Source organism: Heliangelus exortis, chromosome 6 (assembly GCF_036169615.1).
Source record: "Heliangelus exortis chromosome 6, bHelExo1.hap1, whole genome shotgun sequence".
NCBI lineage: Eukaryota > Metazoa > Chordata > Aves > Apodiformes > Trochilidae > Heliangelus > Heliangelus exortis.
In genome coordinates, this window is record NC_092427.1 from 32,208,516 (window position 1) to 32,234,719 (window position 26,204).

The following is a 26,204-nucleotide window of genomic DNA, read 5'->3' on the forward strand; positions in this document are numbered from 1 at the left end:
TGGAGCTGAAAGATGACACTCACTTCCTTCATCAGGGTCCCAAACCTCTGCAAATCATTATGTGAGGCCAAAGCCTTTTACCACTCAGCATAGGACGTGACTTGAATAATGCCTCAGGTCCCTTCACTGTGAGCCAAGGAGCTCACATTCAGCCATTTTAGCAGCTACCAGGAAGCAGCTACCATTTATCATAGATTCATAGAATCATAGAATAATTTGGGTTGGAAGGGACTTCTGAAGATCATGTAGTTCAACCCTTCCTCAGCCTCCATGCCTGACGAATGTTTGTGAAGCTTCCTCAGTCCTGATCAGCTGTGCTAAGGCAAAATTCAGCTGTGACCTGTTAGGGATGGATGCCTTAGCAGGGGACTGTTGGTCCCTTCCCTATGTTTACACATGCAAAAATCCGTTTTTGCCCATACATATATAAAATATATCTACCCCAGCAGCGAAGAGGTCACATAGCCAAGACAGCAAGGCAGTGGAAGTCACTTCCCAGTAGACATTTCAGGCTGATGATCTGGAAGACATTTCTCTCACTGGTTTATCTAGCCCTGTGCTTAACATGAGATGTAATATTTTATGGTCACTTGAGCCAGGACCAGGGATGTCATCCCATGGCTCCAAATGATGGTATATCCACCCTGTCCCTTGGGATGCAGCTCTCCCTGCACTGCATTACTCTTTTGCACAGAAATGTGCCACGTATTTCCTCTGTGGGCTTTGCTGATGTATAAACTCCAGCCCATGGAGTGTCTCTTGGCTCTGGCTGCTAGATCAAAGATAATTTCATATCACAGAGCTTTTCACTGTGTGAGTCCCCTAATCACTTATTAACCTGTTAGCCCATATGCCATTTCACAAATTGCTCTCCTTTACTGTCTCACCAGTCAGCACGTTTGCCAGGCTATAAATCTTTCTGGCAGCTCTTCTTTGAGCTTTCTCCAAGTTTTCTTTTTAAAGTGCCAGCTCTGGGACTGGACACATGATTTTATTCTCATGTGTTTGCCAGAGGTTGGTTTCACAAACTAGTTTGTAAATACATCTCCTTTCTGTTTGTTTCTGCCAGTTCTGGATGACAAATGCGAGAGGGGGAAGGAAAGTGATAGTGTATAGTGTTGTTTCTTTTAGCTCTGTGATGCTAAAGTGAAGGAATCTTTCTTTGGGAATCACCCAGTGACCCTTGGAGAAACACCAAGTGGTAACTACCATCTTATCTTTATGAGACTTATGTGCAGATGCCCAGAAAGAATAGGGTTTTGAACAGAATTCTTATCAGCCCCACATTTCTCGCACCCTGACCCAAAGAAATGTTGCTACAGCAACATGACATGGCCATGCTGAGCAAGGCTGTGTTGAAAAGCCATCCTCCCAGGTGTCCTGCCATGGCTTGCTTCATGGGACACCTCTTTCAGCCCCCATGAGGTGGGGAAAGGCTCCATTAAAGCCTCATACCCTGGTAAGAGATGTACGTCTACTGTAAAGCCTCCATGCTGGCACATGCCCACTCCTGCTCTGGAGATTTCCATGGGGCCACTGTGATAGATTAATCTCATGTCTTCTCTAGCCTCTGGGGAAAGAGTCATTTCACCCAGAAGACTCTTTCAAAAGAAGGTGTTAAAAAAAAACCCAGCAAGCTCATAAGGTCAGTCTAGGCTGAGGATAGCAGTCAAGCCTCACACATGGCAGGGAGGAGACTGTTTGCTTTAGAATTTTTTTTTTTACATAAAAGAGAATTGGAAATGTTTCCAGTAGTCTCCATTTCTCTCTCCTTCTCTCATGTATACATATCTATATGTATATATATGTATTTCAAAAACGCTACCCACAACTTTGGTTTAAATTTGATCTGACAATATCCCTTTAACATGAAACTCCAAAGCCGTAATTGATACCCTGGTTGGACATTATCACAGATTATTTCCTGTCTGTGTTTTGACTGTCCTGGTCGAACAGCTTCCAAACCTAACACAGAGTCAATGAAGAGAAACAACCCTCAGCTACTATTATTCCTGTTACTCATTCTACCAAAATAATAAAAATAATGAAACCACAGCCGGCCTTGAACAGTAAAGATCTCTTAAAAGCTCTTCCTAAGCTGAGCCTTGATGTATCTTGCATGTCTCAGGGAAAAAAATAAAGTTGGTAGGTTGGAGGGAGGAATAACCAGGGATGTTCCTTGGCTGGGCTTGTGTCCACAGTGCTCACAAAGCCCTGCCTGGGGTGCAGATATGGAGCTCCCTCTCCCACGCAGGGCTGACCACCCAGCTGCCACGTGCCTGGCCCCGTGCAGGCTCTGCCACCCCATTTCTGGTGGGAGGCCACGTGCTTGTGGCCATCAGTGAAGCCCCATGGTCTGCACTGGGGACAGCAAACCTGGTCTTCAGCGGGGTCAGGCAGGGATTTGTTAAGGAGGGTTATGGACTTCCCCTCCTGGCTCTCAGTGCGGATAAACATGGTGGGTAATGCTCACGGTACAAACCCCAGCAAATACGAGGCAGCCATGGTGCCAAAACTGAGCTATGTGACATTTTTTCATCTAATGCTTTTTATATTTGGAGAAAAAAAAAAAAAATGAAAAAACAATCCCCTCCTAATTTAGTAATACCAAAGTTTCATGAATTCATGGCTTTTCCCCTGAGCAGTTCATTTAGGCAGGGAAAAAACACCCAATAATAATACCAGAGCTTCTTCCTGTCCAATCGTTTCATTCTAATAGGTTGGAAAATAGATGTTTTCCATTATTTGCCTTGGAAATAGGTCTTCATTTAAAAATAAATTAGTTAATTTACTTTTCTGTATTTTTGCATGTGTTTAAATATGGCTAATACTGAATTCAAAATGCCAGTATAAGAATGCCAATTTATTTTCATTCTTGTTTGGTAAAATACTTCTTAAAAATTTCTTTAAGCATAAAAGGAACCCTATCCCCCTCCTTGGTTTATTTTGTTTTATCAATCTAAAAAAAGCCAAGAAAACAGAAAGGAGAAAATCAAATACAATCTAAATCTCACTTCCATGTCCATGAGCCTGTCCATGAGGTTTCTGGGGCATCTCTGAGTGATGGCTTTCCCCAGGTCCCCTTGGCTCTCTTCGCCCAGGACCAGCCCCCTCATGTCACCAGGGCATGGATGTCTTAGCTGAACTGCTCAGGACCTGCACACAGCCATTCCTGATCCTAGCTCAGGTCAAAAGACAAAGCACGAGAAATGAGAATATCAAGGAACAAAGGAGACTTTGGAACATGGATACAAAATTGATCAGTTTTGTTAGTTTTACCCCAGCAACTTCACAGACTAATTCCTGTTTTCAGGAGATGTAAACCCTACTTGTTTTCCAGTGGAATACTCAGCTTTTTCCTCTCTTCAGTCTGAGGTTTCTAAACTTCTCATAAGTATGCTTGGAGAATCTGCTTAGATGTGATATGTAGGGCCAGATTTTGCTCCATAAAGAGTATCTCCCTGGACCAGCAGAGTAAAAGGATGCAAACTGACTGTATTTTTTTGGCTCAGTGTGACCTTGTGGAAGGGACAAGGGCTGCTCTACTCTGATACCACTCAGATGCTTGGCTGTGGTTTGAACATCTGGCAAAGGTTAGCAACTATCTTAAACATAATGCAGGGTTTAGTGCAAGGGATCTTGAGGCACACCCAAATTAAGCAGTTTTGTGTATAGACTTTTCTATGCCTGACCAAGCCAACTCCACAACATCCAGGTGAGAAACTCCTAGTCACTGTTTCATGCAATTTTTTTGGCTGATGCATGTTATTTTTCTTCGGGTTCATCTCCATTTCCTTTGTAAGATGTTCTTCTGAGGAACCAGGTCATAGTCAATTGTATTCTGAGGACATAAAACCAAAAGGCCACATTCTCACCTTGTGAAATGCCAGTGTAGTGATATTACAGCTGGTAGTATTGGTTCCCAAGAACTTTAAAGTGGGAAAGGCTTTCATAGATTCTTGAACTTGTAATGCCTCATAATGGATCAGCAATGACCAAGCAGGAGGAACTTCAGGGGATGAAAGGGAATGAAAGGGACAAATGTTTTTGGCTTGCATAATTTTAAGGCAGGGAGGGAGGGTAGTTGGGGAAAATTAAATAAAATAAACAAGCATCACAAGACATACAGTATGAAGAGGGCTGAAAGAAGGTAAGATGGATAATTAAGCAATAAGACATGACAGGCTGTGCATTTCTGGGTGATTATTGCATGCCTGATATGATGTTCTTTAGGAAAAAACTTCTGCTACACAAGGACTACAATCACCCCCCAGGGATAGGCTGGCAGGAGGGTCTAATTTATGGTATTACAAAATTAATTTGGAAATTAAAATAATAACAATAATAGGAAGAAGAAGGGACAACCTCCCTCTTTACCAGGCTGTTTTGTTAGAACCTGTTGTGGGAATAGAGATGACATCAACCACAGTTGGTCGTCAGAGGGAGGGCAGTGACATCACAGCCAGCCAATCCCCAGCTACATCCTGCTGGTGTCCTAACTTTTGCATGGCTTTTCTTCTTTCTGTTTCATTCCTTGGCCTGGGTTGCCTACCTCCAGGTCAGTGTGCCCATCTAACCTCTCCTCATGTCAGGAACTTAGTTTGTTTATGCCTTTCTGAAAAATTCTAGTTTTGCTTCTTGCCTTATTCTATTTTCCCCTTTTGGTAAAAAAACCCAAACATAACTGTTTGAGATATGGAAAACAATGCATACAATGCCTGTGGTCCAGAAGCATGGAATTTATTTGGGATTTACTCTACAAAGATAATTTTTTTCCTTCTATTCTGCCACTGCCCATCTGCTGCCTACCCACTTCCCTCAGGGAACCCCCTGAACTCGGCTTACACACCAGCTGAGTCCATTTACAGACTCAATCCAATGGGGAGGATGATGATTTGCCAAAAGAAATGTGTTTCTCTTCTTTGGCTATGTTGCCATGGGTAACAACAAGAAAGAATCTCAGGTGGGTGCTCTTTGCATACATGGAGTTCTATAAGCACTGAGTGGTACTTTTCTATGCCCAGACATTCTCTGCTTAAGTTAGTTTGGTTGGGAAACATTCTATATAGAATATTTTATGTTTTCAGAAGCAAATCTCCTAATCTTCTGTTTCTGAATTCAAATGCCTTCAGGAATCATCCTAGAAAAATTAATTAATTAATTAATCTATCTACCTACCTACCTATTAATTTAAAATTTCCATTTTGCAAATGAGAAGAGATTCTGACATTTCCCTGGGAATGGAATTCCTCTTCTTTGTAGTTCTTGTTGCTTTTAGTTTATTCACAAGTAATCTGCTGGCCTAACAAAGACTTTCTGTCAGATAATGTCTCAGGAACACCTACTTAACATGATTATATTCTCTGAGCAACTCTAGAACTAGAGTGTTCACATGCCTTGAATTTCCCCTTAAAGGAACGAATGGTTCAAGCAAAGCAAATGGTCTCCTTCAAACAGGTCTCCGGGTTACAGTGTCATTTATCCCATTGGAGACTCCAGTATCTGTTGGGAAGCTCTGTGTCATTATCTGTTTAATGGTGATATCAGGACTCTGCTCTTGAGAGCTGCTGTACAAAACAGGACACAAGCTAAGACTATATGAAACAGAAATCAGCAGGAAAAGAAGATGCACACAGAAGTGAAATGGCATACTCATGTTCACACCAGAAATAGCAGCAAGATCAGGATTGGATTCCAGGGCTCCTGAAACTCAACCCACAACTGTGCCATTAGTGGATATTTTGGTTTGTTGTCAGGGGACATGGCCAGGAAAACCTGCAATACTTTTTATCCTTAGGTGACTATAACCAAGGAAAATGACATTATATAAAAAATGTTCTTACACACACATATATATATATATACTGTTGTGGAAAGAGGGGAAAAGACATCTTAGGAGAGAAAGAGTTAAATGAACCACCAGTAGGTGAATGCAAAGTTGCTTATGCAGACATTTTCATGTAAAGATCTGGTCTCTGTCTATGCATTAAGTACATGCAGAGACTTGCTGTATCCAGGTTGACAGCTCTGCCGTTATACATCTGTGGGGAAAGGTTAAACAGCATCATGGCACCACTTGGAAAGACTTAATAGATGGAATTGTACCTTCTTAGCCTCCCACATTTTCTTAGGTAAACTGAAGTGGGAAATTCCACAGGTGTAATAAACAAATTTCTTCCACATGGGCAGTGTTAAGCCATCATGTCAAAAAGCTAAGAATGGGGACTGATACTCCCAGCTTGAAGGGAAGAAAATAAAATAGGCAGTGTATCTCAAACATGGTGATTCTTTTAATTTTCTGTGGCTGTGAAAAAGTTCCCTTGACCATCTCCACACAGACCATTCACAAGGAATCAGAAGCAGCAGCCCCAGGGGAAATATAAATCAAGAAAATCCAAAAAAGTTGGATCAAGGGTGGGAGGAAAAAGGAAGAAAACTTTTCTAAATATTGATTGGGATAATGAGAGAAACGAGTGCAGATAGATGATACTTGTCATCCTTTTCTGAACACAGATTCACAGGTATTGAATACAAAGAGTTTCTTTTTAGTGGGACATGTTCACCCACTTCTTGAAACATTTACTTTCCAATACCCAGGGTCAGTTCACCCTGCTCTCTCCTAGACTTGCTGTGCCGAATGGCCTCATGCATCTGCCAAGGCTGATACACCTTGACATGGCCTTCAGCGTGTTTAACTCTTACCTCTAGGCAGCTGGACAAGGGAATGGGAACACACAGAGACCAAAGTCTTCAGAGTGCCTGTCAGAGGCTCTTTTACCTGTTTGTGGTATTCTTGAAGCAGGTGACAAACAGGTTTTCTCCATCAGATCACCTGGTGGATGTGTCTCTACTCGCTGGGGGAGGTGGGGCAGAGAGAAAACAGAATTGTGCCCCAAACTCGGTTCAGTGACAAGATGATGGAGATGAGATGTAGTGATTCAGTTGTACTTGTACTCAGCACATGGGCAATGCTACTGTTCCTGGTGCTATTCCTGGTGCTTTAGGCATGATGGCACCAGCAGGTTTTGGCTGGGAGGCAGGGTAAGAGATTAGGCAAACATTGCAGGAGAGGTCTGTGGGCTCATCTTGTTACAGAAACTTGGCAAAACAGACCTAAAGTCAGACAAAACTCTTCTGGTCAGGCTTGTTAACACCTCAGAGCAGTCTCTCCCTCCAGAAGTTCCTTAGGGAAAAAATCATCCAAGATATCTGCAAATCAACCTAATATTTGATGTCTCATTTCAGTTTCTGTGGAAAGAATAATCCTTGAAAGCAACTTTTGCATATCTGCATTTTTTTCCCTCACCTTTTTAATATCTCCTCTTTTCACTTGTATCTTCACTGGGATAGTCCCCCTTTCCACTACTGTTCTATATTTTCATAAAATACTTTGGCTTGATTTTCTTCTTTCCTTGGTTCTTGAGGCTGGGAATTTACTCACTAAATTTTTATTAAGGAGAAAAAAATTAAAAAAGGTGGTGGAATTCTTCAACAAAGAAATTCAACCTCTATCAGTAAGCATCCAGCCCTCCCTTTTTAGATCAATTGTGTATTTGGGGGCTTCCATGCAACAATTTTCCTTTTACTCATTCAAGTAAATTTTTTTCGCAAGCTTTCCATGTAGCCTGAAGCATACAACTATTTTTGAGTCTTTCTATCTTTTTAGGGTGAGGCAGAGTCAAGTTACCTTGTCATCAGATTCTTATTTTGGCAAGAAGGATGGTGGGGGTGAAGAAACAGCGGACTTTATAGCAATAATCACTAACCAAAACACTTCAGAGTGCCTGAACTTGTTACTGCGTCTGTTCAGTTCTTCAACAATATGTCAAGCAGAAAGAAAACAGCTTAATTTTTCACAAGCCTGGTTGCTTTCTGCAGCTAACAACAACACGGCAACTTGTTTGAACTAGTGAATGGAGGGAACATGCTATTAATACCAGAGTCACAGCGCCCCATTCCCCACAACCCACCAGATGTCTGAATTTAAACTGTCACCTCACGTATTACATCAGTTTCTATAGGCAAAAACTTGCTCTGTGTTCCAAATGCCCTACAGGCACTGAGCTGTTCTTGCAAGATCTTTGATATGGTCTGTTAGTAATATGGTTATAAAAATCCATGGGTATTTATGGTGCATTATTATTAATGTAGCTCCTGTTCCCATCATTGTTTTGTTGTTATTTATCCGTTGTTTCCTCTCGGGCAACTAGATTGCTCTGGGGACTGGTAGACCGTGCAAGTCTTTTTACCTTTCTGTCAGCCCAGTTTGGTATCCTGCCCGCTCCCTTGCTGGTAGATTGTGTGGCATAGCTATGTGTTCACATCAAAGTTTCTCAGAAAAGAGAGAGGGATTCTGGGAAAACTCGGAAGGAAACCAAAAAATCCATTCCCCCTGGAATTTGGTTGTGGCACTTTCTGAATGTCTTGCTTTCCATTTCCTCCAAAAAAAGACTCAAAACCCCCAAATGTTTAGGCCAAAACATTTTGGTCTTCATCAAAAAGTCAAAATTCCTGTGGAAAGAGGACACTTTTCAAGAAAATGTACATTTAATCAAAACTCTAGTTTCCCAGCAAGGCCCATGTTGACTACATCTGTGCCAAAGCTCACAGAGACTGTTGGGCAATACACCTTCTCCTGCCAGGGAATTGTCCTGTGACCTGATCCATGGGCTCACATGGTGGGAAGAAGAAAGTTAATAGCTTTGCTCACCTGAGCTTTCAGGTAATAAGAAAGAGCAGGCCCTGTGTATAAATGGAAAGAAGCTGAGAAGGAATTTGAGATTCAATAGAGCTTATGGGCAGAGCAGAAATTGGAGAGGCAGGAGACCAGAAGGATGAAAAGAGTTTGTGTGAAGGTAAACGGACCTGCACAGTGTCCTGGGTCTGCGCAAGTTCATCCCAGCATTTTGGGTCACAGTAACCTTCTAAACAGGTCCTTCATTCCCGCAGTGTACAGCTCCTGCAGGACTCGTGCTCTGGTGAAGTCACCCATTGCAGTCCCTGGAGCCTTTTCAGCTGAGAGCTTGAGGGAAGGTGAAGCTGTTGGCTCTGGTTCCAGAGACCTCGTGCATGCACATACCTGTGTGTGAGGGTCAGTGCCACTCCCAGACACACTGTGCATTTCTTCATTCTTGATGGGGTTTTTTTGTTTTGTTTTTTGTTGTTTTTGTTTTTGTTTTTTTTCCCTTTCCTTTTATATTTTTTTCCCTGAGATCTAAAATTAAGAAATCATGCAGATGGAAAACATCTGCCTGTTCTTTGTGCACGGAAAAAACATAACACATGGCAGGGATGATAAATAATAATAAATAATGACAATGATGAAAACATTTTGAGAGGCGCAGTGGTCTGATTTGTCCAGAGCAAGCATCAAACATTCTCTGTCCGGGCTGTGAAGGATAAATAGACTGCTGTGGTTTGAAATTTTGCAAATGGCATCACAATTTTGAGGCATTTAGGAAGAGCAAATGCTGAGCAGGGCTTGGCTTTTCATAGGTCTGCTCATTAGTGATGAGTCAGAAGCTCATCAGGTGTGCAAAAGGAGCCCAACCACTCCTGAGTGCAGGTCTATTTCTGTGTGAGTCACAAATCACTACTGTCTCTCCTAAAACTAATACAGCTAGGCCAAAGAATGACATAACCTCCCAGTGATGTAATATTCCTCTTTTCTGCCTTGTTACCTAATATGTGGTTATGAAAACTAATCCATGCATCAAGTCATATATTTGCTCCCCTAAGGTTATCACAAAGAGTGGGTTTTCACCCAGAAGACAGAATTCTTGGTGTCTCCCAAATGTCCATGCAGAAATCAGCTCTTATTTTACTCTCATGGATCTCACCCTAACTTTCATCAGGGTCCACCTAGAAACTTCTTCCACGGGTTTGGGTTGTGCCTGCTCATCTCAGACTGTAGATAATGAAGTTATAAAACCCAGTGAGAGTTATCTGATGGAGAGGGACAAAGAGGATTATTTAATGAGCTGTTTGTTCTCACTTGAGTTTCCAGACCACAGGTGTTCAGAACACAGGTAAAGGGAATGTGCTTGTTTTTAGGGCTGACTGAAAAGCATGACACCAAACATTTCAAAGGACAGTAACAGTCTTGCCCACCTTTACACTTCAGCTATTTACAGGAGGTACCTGTAAGAGCCTAAGACCTCATCTCCCAGGCCAACCATCCTGTAATGTCTCAGGAAGGGTGATTCACAAATGGAAATATCGTTGAAAAAAGACCAACACTAACACTCATGACAAGCCGTGCTCTGTGTGTGTGTCTCTCTGTGCACTTTGCCAGCATCTTTGTGTGAGCACACAGAGTGTAAACACAGGGTAACATTTACTTTTTTTGTGTGTGTCTGCAGGAATGATTGAAGCTTAAGACTTTAAAAAAATGCAAAGGAATCAGAGCTGAGCAACAGGAGAATGATGATGCAATAATATTGCAGCAGCAAAAGCAAAACGATCTGCTAAAAATACACCAGAGGGATCTAAATATTTCCATAAACAGATGGAGGTCAGAGCCCAAATGGAAGAAAAAATGCAAGTAAAGGAAATTGTATTTGACAACCATAAGGGTCTTATAGTTCTTCTGTGTCTTTTATCCCAGAAGGTTTTTTTACAGATGCTCACACTTGGGCAAAAGAGGAGTCTGATCCCACAATGCTTTACTCACATGAGTAACTCTAATTTATATTTGTAGACTCAAAGGGGCCAATGGAATTGCTATGTGACCAATACCTTGTATGAGTTCTTTTAGGGGAGGCATCTGGCAGTGCTTTATAGTGAAGGCTGCAGAGCAGTTTCCATGCTAAACCTCTCTTTTATTTAGTCTCATAATTTTTTTTCTTTTCTTTCAGAGCATTTACATTTTCAGCTAAAGTTTTCCAAACGTAGCCTATGCCTGAATGTAAATTTTATCAGGATGCATGAGGAATAACAGCTTCAGGCTGGCTGGAAAAATATGTTTTCCCTTAAACAAGAGTCCAAGACTCTTTCTGTCTCTTTCTCACCCCTTCATCTAAATTCATAAGAAAAGACTAAAATTTCATTTGATGAGTTGTCCTGTGGTGAGTCAGGACTATGGTGAGATTTAGTGAGGTTTCAAAATCCAAAGCACCCTAGAAATATTATAAATCTGTAGGTACCTGAATATGTTCTTTAGGGGTGAAATACATCTGCTGGAGAAAGGGTACCAGAGAGCTGTATGGCGTGTGGCATGTGCTCCTTCAAAGCCAGATGCCTGTGCCCAAGCTCTGCTTTGATCTTGCCCATGTTCACCCAGCTAGGAGTGGCAACCTGACTTTCTGACTGGGAAACCAAAAGCAAGTGTGATACCAGCTGTAGCATTTCCTTATGGCCCTGATGGACCACCTTGGCTTGGGTTAGATCTTAGGCAGGTTAAGAAGCATCAGCATAAACCCCTCATCTGGCTGGAAGTTACTATCTTCCTATTTAAACTCAATGCAAAAGCTGAGACAGACCCAATTATGGAGCCTTGGCTCTTGAGCTGCTGCAGGTCATCCCAGCAAGAATAAAATCTGTGAATCCACACGAAAGTACATCTGGAGTAGGAGAAAACACAAAAGATGTTTGCAACCTTATGCACAAATGTTTTGTTCCAGGCAAAGAAAACCAATTCCTTTCCATGAAATAAAACAAATTGTTTGGGTTATTTTTGTTTGCTTCTTTTTTTTTTTTTTCCCAGCTCTCAGTCATGACTGATAATGAGCCTAGAAAGAAGGGAGTGAAAAGCTGTTTCAAAATTAAAAAATAACAAACCATAACCAAACACACTGAAATGACATTTTGAGAATACTCAGCTTCAAAATTTTGCATTTCACACTTTTATTTCTAAACAAGCATCTGTCCAAACCAGCACATTTCTAGGAAAATGCTTTTCTTTTCAATGAAGTTTTTCAACACAAAAATATCTTCTTGGAAAAAATGTGTCCCGATCTCTTCTTCAGACAAACAAGAGTGACCATTTCAGACAGCATTAGAAAGTATCAGCTGTCCTATCCAGCCATTTGTATAGATGCCTCCAGACAGTGTAGCTAATATGGTATCCTGGAGCTTCATCCTTGCTTTGTACATTGTACCATTCTTCCTTGGTACATTGCATGAGGGTCCCAAGCTATAGGAGCTGGACCAGAAGATGGGTCAGTTCTCTTCCAACCTAAATGACTCTGTGATTTAGATTTAGGCATGCATACCATTCACAGCACATAGTAAGCCCATTAAGTTCCCTTTATCCTGCTGTAATTTAACCGTATTAATGATGGTGAGAACTAAGCACCTGTAATTATACACCCTAAGATGAAGTTGCTCTAATCAGTTTTGAGGCTTGAGGGACTGATTACAAAGCACTCATGTTAAAAGGACCTCAAGCACTGTTTTAAAATGATGAATGATCAGTACAGTGCTCTGTGAAGGTACCAGAGGAACTGCAGTTTCTTTTGTCACTACAGATGTTGTCTAATGTCAAACTGGACATTCTGTTTGGCTGCTCTGAGGTCAGCAGATCCAGATAGTCTAGCTTTTTGGATCCTGCTTTTTATTTTTATTTCAAGAGTGCATCCTTGCAAGAAATAAAAGCTGTTTGCAACCTATGAACGTCTCATGCTCTGTCCAAAGGAAGAAGAAGTTTTCTTCTGCAGATCTAAACTGTGAGAGGAGTGATCAGACCCCCTGCATTACCCAAAACAAACCTTTCTGAGCTTCTGCTTGACATTTTTACAGTTGCATAGCTGAAAGTAATTTTTGCTTCAGCTGTTCTGCACTCTGGATGCATTTGATGATACAGACCATGCCATTGCAGTATCTTCATGCAGTGAAAATGGCATTCGGAAAAAAGCTGTATGAAAACACAGCAAAAATGGGTTGGTGATGCCATAAAGCTGTGTGTTGGGAAAGCCCCGGTTTGCTGCAGACAGCTCCAGTCCCTTCACTTTCTACTGAGCTTAACTTCCAGCCTGGGCTTGGCTCACTCTGCCTTGTGAAGAGTCACTGCTGATGTTGATTTATTTAGCGGTTGAGTGGTAGGTTTTGGAAGAGGCAGGAGGAAGCTCTCCCTTCCTGTTCACACACAGCTGTTCTCCTCTGAGACCCATCTGGATTCACTGGAGGACCACTGGCCTCTTTGCCAGAGCTCTATCACGGACGGTGTTTACAGCTGTCCTGCATGGACAACCGTGTGTGGTCTGAAGCTATTGATGGAGAAGCAAGACAAGTGTGTTCCATGGAATTTATACTCTGCATCCCTGGAGCTTCGCGGACTCCCTGGTATCAGCTGGCATGAACCCCTCAGACCTGGCCAAGGCAGGCTAACAGAAGACTAGCTGTGTAGAAGTACTGGTACTCCTATACCACTTTATGTACCAATTGGGAAGGACTGCAAGCCAGCCCTTTCCTTTGGAATCAGCCAGTTCCTGTGGTATTCAGAGCCATATAAAAAATATCTCCAGCAGAGGAGAAGCTGTGTGCATACATGAGCTCTCAATCTCTGTGCCTGGAGAGGTAAGGTAAGGGTTACACAGGCTTCAGAAATATGTCTTTTTGAGGGAACCTGCCTAGAAAAAAAAGGTTTCTGCAAAGTTCACATTTTTAGAACACAAGAAAAAAATACAAGTATCTCTGAACCTTCTGATCTGTGCAGATGAGGAAGAGCTGGGAGCAAGGAATTCAGCTGAAGCAGTGCCATGGAGGGCTGTGTGTCAGCACAGACAGCAGTCCCACCTCCTGAGCAGCTGCAGAGGCTATGAATGGGTTTTGAAGCCCTTTGCATACAGAATTACCCAAGCCCTGCTACTAAGAGTGGTTAGGAAACATGGAGCCAACTGCAATGGGTGGATGCCATCCGTACACTAATAGTAGTGGCACTGCTACACAGGTGAACTCAAAGCCTTTCAGAAGAGCATGAAAACATACAGAGTTTCCATTTCAGTGAAGCCAGGCTCCTATTACAGGCAAGAGCTTATCCCCGATAACTTGTACAGCAAAACACCTCATGTAATGCTTACTCTGATTGAAGTGGGTAGGCACTTGTGTTGTAACACAAGTCACAAAATTGCTTATGTTTCATTGGGACCTTCTTCCAAATGCTGTGAGCAGGAAGGTCCTTGCTGTCCTTCTGATTCAGTTTTCACCTTCTCTTCATGTGTCTATGCTTTTGGACCAAAGAGAGTCTTGTATGGTGAAGCCTGAGGAGCTGGGGAAAAGATTCTAGTTTCCTGGACTGTTGCAACATCAGAACCTGGGACAACTGCAGAAGTTCATCTGTGCTCTCATAGTTCTTCACACAACACTTTACCTGACTTTATTTTCAGTAAAGGACTGCTGAGACCTTTACTAGTGTTCTCAGAGGAAGGCAGGGACAGATTTTGGGATAAACTGGGAGGTTTGCACAAGTGAGCTTGAGCCTCATTAGTTGGAGTGCCAATAAAGAAACTTGCTCAGCTCAGACTAAGCTTATTTTTGGTTTGTTTTAGTGGAGTGAATTCTATACTATGCAGAAGGAACCTGAAGTACAACGATGGTACAAGTTACTGAGAGTGGCTGTGATGGTTCTCAATGGATAGTCCTATGAAGTCAGAATCCAGAAAAATTCACTTCCATCTCTCAGGAGACTGTGTATGGTTCCTCTGGATGTTCATCCATCTCCAGTTTAAGCCACTCAGTTTCATACAATATGTCCCAGTTCTGTTGTGAGTTACACCCACTGACTTGAACAGACACCCATGATTACTAACAACAAAAAGTAAACAATACAGAATTTAGCTCTAGTTCTTTTCCTCATCTACTTCTCCATGCATGTTACAAATGTGATATCCCAGAAATACTAATTCTGGAAATATCTGTCCATGTTCGGCAACATAGTTCACCAAATGGAAAGATGGAGATTCTCCAGGATTAATAACATGGAAAAGTATGCTATTTGATGTGATAAATATTTGGAAGGCAGCTTTATTGTCAGGAGTATAAAGACCCACCCGTTACTTGGAAAATCAGGACAAAGCAACAGAATATCTCACTTTAAGAAAAACATCAAGGAGAAAAGAGGAAGTTATCCAAGAACTGGGGAAACTTGACCAGGGCCTCTAGGGATTTTAATTTGCAAGACTGTTTGTTGTTTGAACTGAGTCACACCAATGCAAAAGAGAATTTGTCCTTGGCAGCAGAACTGTTAGAATGTAGAGTTAATGCTCCCTAGTGTCAACCCACTGAATCCAGGTCATCATGTCTTAATTAAAGTGTACATGCTATGAAATACCATTGAACGTCAACACAGCTCCTTAGTGTATAGAATACTGTTTATTTATGGGGTTTGGCAGTCACCTCTGGAAAATTAAAAAGGCTATTGAAATATAAAGATTTCCCATTAAAAGAAGGAAAACACTGTCATGCTCTAGATTTTCTTCTCAGCTGGTTTTGGTGACATTCCTAACTATGGGTCATCTTTTTACACATTAAGCAGTTCTTCACCACCATGGCCAGACACAATTCAGTCTTACTTGGATGCTGATATGTGTATAGATTAGGCAGATTTTTGGTTTAGAATAAGCTGCCTATTATGGGACAATTGTGCAGCATGAAGTATGATACTACTTTCATATTCTCCTCTACTGAAATCTCAGGCGTATCTCAGGGGTGCCCATCAAGTGTCTGAGAGTTCAAATGTCTGAGACACATAAAGGAAAAAGCTCTCCCTTCCTCTCTCATGCTAAGTCCAGAAGAAACTCTGCTCTGGGTATCTGCCCAGCCCTGGAGCAGAATTCCAGCAAAACCTGGAAATTCATCACACTCAAATCATTCCTTGAAGTTTGCTTCACAAAGAATGGACAAAGCAGCGACTGCATTAGCTGTGTATGCTAAAATATTACATATATCTATGGAATATGTCTTGGCTCTTGTGATCCAGCCAAGAAAAACAGCAGAGCAAGTAAGATTGGTAAAGATGGGATAGATAGAGAAAGCGCCAAACTAAACAAGGTTCGATTATGGCTACACACTGTCCTCTGCCTCTAATTTTCTCTTGCAGGGAATTTCCTAGAAGAAGGCCAGCATAAATGGTCCTGCCTAGCTCAATAGTTCTCTAAAGTTAACCCTTACCTGTACTGTGGAGTTGTGTCCTCAGCTGGTTTTCAAACGTAAGTTCTGCTGATGTTTTTGGACAAAAGCCAGTGGTTTTATTTTTCCTTTGCAAAAAAAAATGCAAATCAATGAAAGAAAGAACCAACCAACCAACCAACCAACCCACAATTAACAGGAAGGTACTTTTATGTGTCCTGTTGATGTTCTGCACTTGGGATATTCAAAACCAGGATGAATTAACCCTAAAGAACACAGAAGTTACCACAATGACCACAAAGTTGTCTTCCTTCTCCTAGCAGACCTAGGTGCCTTGCCTCACGACCAAAATACCTATTCTTCAGATGTCTTAGCTTGTCTTTTCTTTTTATTTTTATTTTTCAGCTGACTAGTAAGATAGGAATTTTTGAACATGTGGCCTTGTTTAGATCAGTTTCATTGCATTTGTGGGCCAGAGCTGAAGCAAGCAATTGTCAGGACAAGATAAAGAGAAGGCCCTTGCACACTGTGCCTTGTTGGCATAGCCATAATTGTATTTCCTTACATGGTGCATTCAAAGGTGGAGTGCTAGGTAACAGCAAAGGAAAAGACCTCCTGGGACTCCCACTATAGCTTCACAGGAGTCTGTGAATTTAGAAATAAACTGTGGAATGCCTTTGGAGCAAGCTTAAATTTGTACTGGAGAAGAAGGTAGTCAGTTAATAAATGACACACCGTCCATCTTCCCCTTTTCTCTGGCCAGCCAAATCGAATATATAAAAAAGGGCTCTTCTCTGTCTCCTAAAGCACTCTTTTCCCAACAGTCTGAACTGGAATAATGAGAACAGTGGAATGGCAGGCTCAGGAATGATTCATTAACTGCAAAACAGGGGAAAATTCATACCAAATGTTCCTTGTAACTGCCCTGCTGCTTCCAACAGCCTTTTTTGTGTCCTATAACTGAGGGGTCAAACCTGATGTTAAACTTTCACATGAGGTCTATACACATAAGCGTGGAGACTGTGTGCTTGCAAGATGCTCCCCACAAGCATATAAAGCCTGCTGTGTATTGCTTTAGTAGTCAGCTCCTCTAGTTGCCAGGTCTCCTTGGGAATATAAGCCTAGCCATGCAGATCCAGGCAATTATGCATGTAGATAGGTAACTAGAACATGCTAAGGGAAAAGTGCAAGACCATAGCAAAAACACAGTGGCACATCTCAAAGGCACTCCACAGGTTCCAGAAATCCCCCGCTTTGGGAAAGTACCAGAAATTCACACCTGAGCATTTCCATGCTAAGCATTGGGTTTATCTCACAAAGTATGCTGCAGAGCATTAAAGACTTTGAGACACTTCATAGAGTCATAGAATGGCTAGGGTTGAAAGGGACCTTAAAGATCACCTAGTTCCAACCTACCTGCATGGGCAGGGACAACTCCCGGTAGATCAGGTTGCTCAAGGCCCCATCCAACCTGGCTTTGAACATTTCCAGGGAGGGGGCAGCCAGAACTTCCTTGGGAAACCTGTGCCAGCATCTCACCACCCTCACAGGAAAGATTTCTTTCCTAATGTCTAACCTAAATCTACCCTCTTTAAGTTTTAAACCATTGCCCCTTGACCTCTAGCTACACAACCTTGTAAAGATCCCTACCCCAGCTTTCTTTTAGGCCCCCTTCAGATACTGGAAAGTCACTATAATATCACTTCAGAGCCTCCTTTTCTCCAGGCTGAACAACCCCCACTCCCTTAGTTCCTTCCAGCTTCCTACCTACATAACTCTCAAGGCCTTTAAAACTGTGGCCAAGAAAACTATATCACCTGTGCTAGGCATTGTAGCAGCTGCAAAGTCCTAGTTGAAGAGACCCATGAAGGAATCCCTTAACTCCTATGCTTGCTTTTCAGTAGTCTATGGAGAAAGGCAACCCTTGTTAGAAGACAAATGAATGCATAAATCTCATTTTCAAGCCCATCATCAAAAAAGTGTGGTGATGGGGATATCTCCATGGCCTACACAATGCTTGCCTCCGAGCCCCTTTGTGCAATACAAGAACTGCTGGCATGTTTTCAGAGCTGGAGCTGCTAATAGAGAGCTTATGCAACACTGTAGCTGCTTTATGCATAAATCCATAAAATTATTAAAAGCTTCTGCAGAATCAAACAAAGGTCCAGATTATAATGGCCAACAGTTTCTTGGATCAAACAGCATCATCAGCTCCAATCTTGTTGCCAAGCTTGCCTGCTTCTCTGCTCTCTCTAATAATTTGTTCAGGCTAGTTTGAAATGTTAGCAATGGTGCTTCCCTCAAGCTGGCTCTGTGGCTTCATAACTTTCACTGTGAGAAACATCATCCTCATGTTTGGCCTGCTTTTTATTTAATAATTAACCCAAACCTGTGCTCCTCCACTTCCCTGGCTCTCACTGAACACTTAAAAAATCCCACCCTCTCTTTTCTAGTGTCTCCAAGTAGCTTCTGGGGCTTTATTACCTTTTCCCATCACTTAGGGCATTTCCACACAGAGACACCTAAACAACTTTCCTCCTAGTCCAAGGTGTTTGGGGACATGGCAGTTCTGTTCCAGAAACCATGTACCTGCATTGTTGATCCAGAGTTTGGGGTAAGAAGCCAAACTAGCAGGCAGGATATGGTTTAGTTTGAAAGCAATACTGTGTTAATGCGTACATACAGCTTTAGAACTGTAGCAGGGCTGTTACAGTGACATCTAAGGTTTCCCTAGACATTCCTGCTCTTTTCACCCTGTAATTTTATATAGTGAGCCAGTAAAATAAACAAACAGCAGACATAGCAATCTGCCTGGAAGTAGAGTGATCCCAGTACTGAGGATCTGGACCCAGCTATAGGTCTTGCTTAGAGACTAGTCTTCAACTTTTGCATATTCCTCAGCCCTCCTGATCTTATATCTGCTGAAAACACCACTATTAAAAAAATATTATTTGTAGACCTCTTATAAGTATCCCAAAAGTTGGAAGTGTAGTCCACAGTGCTAGCCCATCATTTAGCCATTCAGTTTATTTCCTTCTTGTCCTCCTTTTGCGCTAAAGACTTCACAGAGTTTTAAGCTGGCAATTAAAACACTGCAGAAGTCTTATTAGCCCTGCATGCCATCTTGCTCGACCCATGTTATTTACTTATGCTAATTGGTCAGGTATTAAAGAACAAACACAGCAATTAATTAGTGGTTTGACAGGAATTATAAAGAAATAAAGGCCTTTCCTGGGTGTTAGATTTGAGTCATTCACAAAAGCTTACAGATTGAAAAAATGAAGAGGGTTGAATCATGGTCAAAAGAAGCATTTTCAGCCCTGCAGGATGGCATCCAGATGTGTGGAGCTGACTACACTTCTAGTTCAGAGCACAGACAGTCTTCAAACAGGCATTTATGCTCTGTAAGGGCTCAGTGCTTGGTTTGGAAGGGAGTAGTGAGCCATGGAAAGACCATGCTCTTTATGGAAGTGGACTTGATGTGCTGAGCTCAGGTGTTCAGGAAGGTCATCCTAGCCAGAAGAAAACCACCTTGCCCCTGAGGCAGGGCAAACACCAAGGATATAAAAAGCTGCAACATGGCTTCACGTTTCAGATGTCCCTGGATGAATTTGGATGTGTCCTCTTGGCAGTGCTGCCTTAATTTCCATCTGAAACTGAGGACTTGTACATTATACCCATTTTATTCTGCTTGTGAAAAAGTTCTTCAGAATAAGGCAATTTTATTTCCTTACTGTGAAGAGTAAAAATTCCTAAAGGAACAAATGATTTCTCCTACTTGGCAGCAGCCATACTCCAGAGCTCTCCTCTTTCTAACACAGACAATTTTATCTTTTCAAGGGCTAAGGCATAAATGGGACCACATAATTGGACAGAGGGGGACATTATTCACAGGAAAATATCCCCCATTGGAAATATTGAAAAGAGTCTGTCCCATGGATGGGTGAGGTGGCAGCATGGCTGGGAAAGAGGGATTGTGTCTTCTGTTTTTTCCAGTGTCATACTATGCTTGAGTTGATCCTTACAAAATAGTGGATGAACATTTCCCCTGTCCTTCATCTTTGGATGAGGTCTGCTGGTTTTGCTGCTCTGTTTGTATGTGAGTAAGGATCAGTGGGTGACCTAAGACCATTCAGGTGTCCTCTTGAACTTGATTTACCTGTACAAATCAGTGTTCAGTTCACTTTTCATAAATTCATAGAATTGTTTGTGTCAAAAGGGACCTTGAAGATCATCTAGATCCAAGATATCTGCATAGACATCTCCCACTAGATAGGGTTGCTCACAACCTCATCTGACCTGATCTTGATCACTTCCAGGGACAGGTTGGTTTGGGCTTTGAGCAAGCTGGCATTTTTAGGCCTTTGTAGCTCCCATGGAATCCCACATGAACTTCAATGGCTGGAGGCTAGAAGCATAGAGGGGAAAACCTGATGATTCTCCTGTTGTAATATCCTATGCTAAGTCTGAATGTTATCAGAGGTAACACATGAAAAAAGAATATCACTCCGAGTCACTATGGCCAGGAGATGTTATGGACAGATTTCCTCTCTTGTCCCACTACACAGTCTCAGACCAAAGTGTGAGTTGCCATCTAGAACTCTTATTACATGTTCCTTTACGAGAACCAAAGCCATTCAAAGTCTATGTCAGTTTTACTGTTTATTGACTGCTGTATTTGAAGACCATTTGGGAAAAGGACTTCTACTCCATAATTGTTGGGCCACAGAAGGACTGCTGGGATCCAACTTATTATGAAAACATGGGAAGTGTTACGGAGGGAAGGCAGACAAGTGCGAACTTGCACTGAAAATGCAGGCATCCATTTCTGTATGCAAACCCCTTACAGTCTCCAGCCAACACTTGCAGCTCAATACATGAACAGCTCAGAGGTTATTTTAGGTGATCCAAAATGGTCCTTCTTGGATTTATAGTCCATGACTCCACTATAGAAAGGTTTTACACCAGAAAAAAAAAAAAAAAAAAAAAGCCCTCTGGTAACCAATCGAGGTAGATAATGAGTCACCTCTGAGATAAAAACTACTGATGCCCAGGAGAAAAGTAGAGGCTTCTGATGGTGACAGACAACAGGAGCCAAAGATGAATGATGAGAAATGACGCAGTATATTTGCTGAGATAGATGTCTGTGAAATGAACAAGTTGTTTCAAACTTCAGAACATTACGTTTTTTGGCCGCTCCAGTTCAGAGTCTGCAAAACCTCTGCTGAGCATTTGAGCACACTGCTGTCGCTCTAAAGCAAAGCAATGAAGAGAACCAGAGGAATCTGGTGTATACGTTGGTGGGCCAGAGCACAGTGCAAACATCACTTCATATGTATCCCTGCAGTGACCCGCCAAACAGCTGAGAAGAGGAACAGATCTGATACTCACCCAGGGAAAGGTTACTAGCCCCATCTGTTGCTACTGTTCCTGCTACTGCTATTTTTCAACATCCCTTCTTGCCAGGGTGTGCTCCATCCAGACACATGTCCTAAAGAACAACATGGCACCTGCAGACCTGCCTAAGAGACAGCAGTGAGCAAATCAATGAAAGGTTTGATCAGTCCCTTCCTCTTGCTTCAGCTGCACATGCTGTTTGTGGAGAGAGATCAACTGAAGAGCTGAAAAGCATCCAAAAATTAGACTGACCTCAGAACCTAAACACTCTTCTGCTTAGCAGAAGAAGCCAGAGTGAGGAGGTCTCAGATGTTTGAGATGATGCTGAGATGGTTGAATATGGCATGAGACAAGCAAGAGTTGCAGAGTCAAGGGCACAGGTGGAGCTGAAGCTGACCACTTCTGGAGAAGACATCCTCCTTGTCTTCATAACCATCATTCCCTATGGTGGCACCTTCTATGGAGATTACATCTGGAGTGGTGCCAACTTCCCATTATTAACCTTTGGACCCGAGGACACTCGGTGTGATGCAGTAAAGAACCCAAATAAAGGTCTCAGCTCTGTGAGTGACTTCAGACAATGTGGACCAAAAACTGTTCAGAGAAACATTACAGCTCAGAGTAGTGCAGCTGTTTTGAACAAGAGATGAAATTCATGCTCACATGGGTGAGAATGTTGCTATGACTTCAACACTAAAAAAGTTTGCAAACTCTTAATTTCCTGTTTTAACACTGACACGGCTATTAACATCAAAGCTGACATGAATTTATAGAAGAAAGGAAGCAAGGCCTGAACTAAACATGTAACATTTTATTTTTTCATTTAACTGAAACAGAACCCAAAGAATTTCTTCTCTTGGCCAGCTCCTGATGGATATTCCTTCCCTTTTATTTCTGTTTATCCTACTAGCAGAAGAACAGGATTGAGTTAAGTCCTTCAGTGCAGGAACATTCAGTTCAACTCAAGAGAAGTGTGTAGCTTGCACTGTGGGAGAGGGACACATGTGTTTGAGATATGTGCAAGAAACCCTTTAGAGCAGGGAGAACTGCAAGAATTAGCAATCCTGGAAGTGAGCTGGGACAACAAAATTATTTTTTTTTACCACTGTGAAAAGCAGAAAAGGAGGTATTAGATAAGTGAAATAAGAATTTTGAGGGTCTCCCCCCAAAATTCAAAATAGCTCCCTTCTCAATGCTGAGCCCAAAACCCCTGAATCTGACTGAGGAAGACAGTCTACAGAATCATAGGTAACTTCCTGATGCCCTTGGATCAAGTCATTAAGGAGGCCTGACAGTATATAAGAGATGATGTTTTTGCAGCCTGTAGTGGCATGGCTGGCAGCCATATATAGAATTATATAGACAGGATGAAACGTTTCCAAGGGAAAACATGTACAATGAGAAAATGCTCTGTTCTTCCCTAAAGCAACAGACACTGTTGCCAAGCTATGCTCAGTCAAGCTGCTGTATGTACCAGGAAATAGGCTTCCTTCCAATGTAAAGCTATAAAACAAGACAGATAAAAGAGGCTGAAATAAAAATAAAGGGAAAGTGGAAACCTTTTCCTCACTTGTTTCTCTCTAGACATGGCTAGTATTTGGAAGATGCTTCCATTACTATCTGCACCACAGAATTCATGAGCTACCACCATGCCAAGTTCTTGGCTTATGACTTCAATGATCTTGCCTGTCTCTTACAGGTCAGTAGATGACCACCTATTGCACATGCCTGTGTAGCACTTTGCAGGTGTACCCTTGAGATGATACATGCTGCCTACCTACATGGGAATGAGAAACACCTCCCCTGAAATACACCTCTTTTACTCCATGGCCTTTCATAAAGTTTTGAAAGGAAAACGTGGAGACACTGGAGTGAAACCATAGAAGAATCACCACCCTTCCACATGCTTCAATTTCCCCATTATCTATTGGGTATGAATATTTCACCCCGGAGCACTGTAGGGGTAGAATTGTCAGTAATCATATGGCATGCTCATCATTCCAGATTACTAACACTTCATTGTAAATATTGCTGTGTCGTCCCTTTCCCCACCCTTGGTTGAAATCCAGGATGAAGTGAAGGGAGGTACATGCTGCACACAGACATTCAATTGCTTCCCTGCAAATTCCTTCAGAGCTTACGCTCGACATAGAGCAATTATTTACTATTAGGCATATCAGGCTCAGGACAGTGAAGCTGTCTTTGTACAGATGGAGATGCCATTACCAACAGGGAGGGAGAATGAATGAGGAATTTCTTCTGTGTTTGAGAGGAAAAGCTGGTTGGAATGGAGAATTTATACCCTGCAGAAAAGGCTGGCATTTAGACATTTGTGTTCCACCCTAAATCAGTCCAAAAAAGTCAACATTTCTCTATTCCCCTTGCCCTCAAATAAAAAATTCCATTTGAAAACACCAAAATGACACAGTTTAGCAATGCCAGAATAATATATTAAAACATTAAATATGGGAATGTAAATGTTGCACAGAAAGTATCAATATACAAGACACCCTCTGTCCAAATATAAATGTGAGCTGGACAAAACTAATTTGGGACTTAATGACTTGAGAAACTTGGAACAAAGTCTTTCTTGCTGTTGTAGCAGCCCAGAGTTTTTCAGTCACAAATTTACTCAGCATCACGTTCCCAAAAAACATTTTGCCTTGAAATGTCCCTTTCCAATGGAAAACAGCTTCTGTCACAATTATTTTTCAGCCAGCCTTGACTGTGGCCAGCAAGGACCCATGGGAATCAACTGGGAAGAGTTCAGTGTATTTGCTTGGGAGTACAGCATCCCCTCAAAAGATGGTGCTACAGATTAAGAATAAACACCATGGGACCCAATATCTCTGCTGCAAAAATGAGGAGGAGGAGGAATATAATTTTTTTTTTTTGGCCTTCCTTAAGTACCATGCCAGGGTATTCTGAGAACATTTCTCAGCACTGCTCTCCAAAACCTGAGACACATGTGCACGTGAGATGATACTGAGGTCTGACATCTCAAGAACCATCACAAACTCAGTGTAATTGAACTGTGAAAAAAAGCTTTGGAGGAATTTAATTTACAGAGGTTTCAAGCTGAGGAATTAGCAAACTGAAGAATGTGGAGCCTTGGTAAGGGAGACTACTTCAGTTTTGTTTTGTATTATTTAAGGAATTGCACTGCTGAGTCTGATCTGTATTTGGGACTTTCCCAAGGTCCCTGCTTACACAGATTTTGTGATGTCTAGTAAGGGTTGTGCTTCCTTACAACCTGTTTTGGAGGGTGACTGTAACCATACTCCTGATGTTGTGCTGTAAAAAGTCAAATATCTGGACACTTTTAGTCCTTGTTTCTCTCTGGTGTGGCACTAAGAAGTTCTCCAGAGATGGAGGGTAGACAGACTCATGTTATCTGTCCATACGCCAAAATCAAGCACAGAAACAAGACCAGACTATTTGGAATAACATGAGATATATTTACTTCAGCAGCACTCCTAAACTAATATAGGCATAATTTATCAGAAATTGGAGTCATATTCAGACCTGAATATATAAATTTTAAAAGCCTACATCTGTGATGTAGAGCCTGCCTTAGATGCAGGCTTACCTCCCACACCTGGAAATGCACCTTCTGAGTGCAAAAGGTTCCCAACCCAGATGCAACCAGCTGTGCTGGACTGAAAACAGCACCTCAATTGGCCTGACACACAGAACAGAGGTAGGTCTTATCCTTTGTTTGCTCAGGGTCACCCAAGAGGTAGCATGGAGTACCTTGACCTGTCCTGTACGTTCTTATCTGTAAACCCCAAACAAACAACCCCATATGGAAGGAATGGGGTAAATTAGAGATGCAAAGCCCATTTGCAGGACTGCACATAGAATCATAGAATGGTTTGGGATGGAGGAGGGAGCCTTAAAGATCATCTAGTTCCAATTCACCCTGACATGGGCATGGATTTCTTGTTAAATTATTATTTTTCATGTGGAGGATCTGTGGGCAGGATTAATGACACCAAACCAAAGTTAGGCAATCACTTGGGTGTGCAGTCTCTTCTCTTTAAAATCAGTGGTGATCTTAGTTTGTACATGTATGTGTGTGTCTGTGTGCATGTGTATACATCTAAATATACACCTACCTACAGCTGCAGCTGGTGGAAGGCTACACCAGAAGGCAGCAGCTGGGAGAGTCCTTCAGGTGGGAAACTGTCTGACATTGCCCTGACTGGTTTGCATTGGACCGAGTCAGAGTGAGAGCAGGTTGCAACATGGAGAGGGTTCCTTTTAGCATCCTGTTCCTCACCCTACAGGAGGGAGCTGCTGCAGCATCTTTGCAGCAGAGCAAGCCATGCTCTCCTTTGCCTCATGTAACCTTGGTGCAGATGTGTTAGGGGCTGGGATGTGCAGAGTCATGACTCAGAGTGAGAGTGACCAGTGGTGGGAGGTGAAATTGAGACTGTTTTAATAGTAGAAGAAGCAGATAGTCCAAACCCAGTGACTCTCTTTTCAGGCGTAAATGACAGGGGAAAATCAGGCCTGCCACCTTGCCCAGGAAGGCTTCCTTCACTCTGGTCCACATCAGGCCCATGGGAGATGAGGTGTGGTTGCCTCTCCAGAAGCTGAGGCATTTTCAGAGTATCATAGCTTTCCAACTTCTTCATCTTGGAAGCACAGGAAAAGAGTTGACCCAGGTGTTTTCATCAAAGCTTTCATGTGAACGTTACCCTTAGAAATCCATCTCCATCTGGAAAATGCCAAGGTAG

At 42.2% G+C, this 26,204-nt stretch overlaps 1 long non-coding RNA gene across 1 annotated transcript; it reads left to right on the top strand.

Moving 5' to 3' along the window:
- The first annotated feature begins 4,800 nt into the window (after positions 1 to 4,800).
- LOC139797290 (uncharacterized) lies at positions 4,801 to 10,572 on the top strand. The gene is made up of 2 exons (XR_011726393.1): positions 4,801 to 4,963; positions 10,362 to 10,572. It is a non-coding gene; the product is annotated as an uncharacterized lncRNA (long non-coding RNA).
- The last annotated feature ends 15,632 nt before the right edge of the window (positions 10,573 to 26,204 follow it).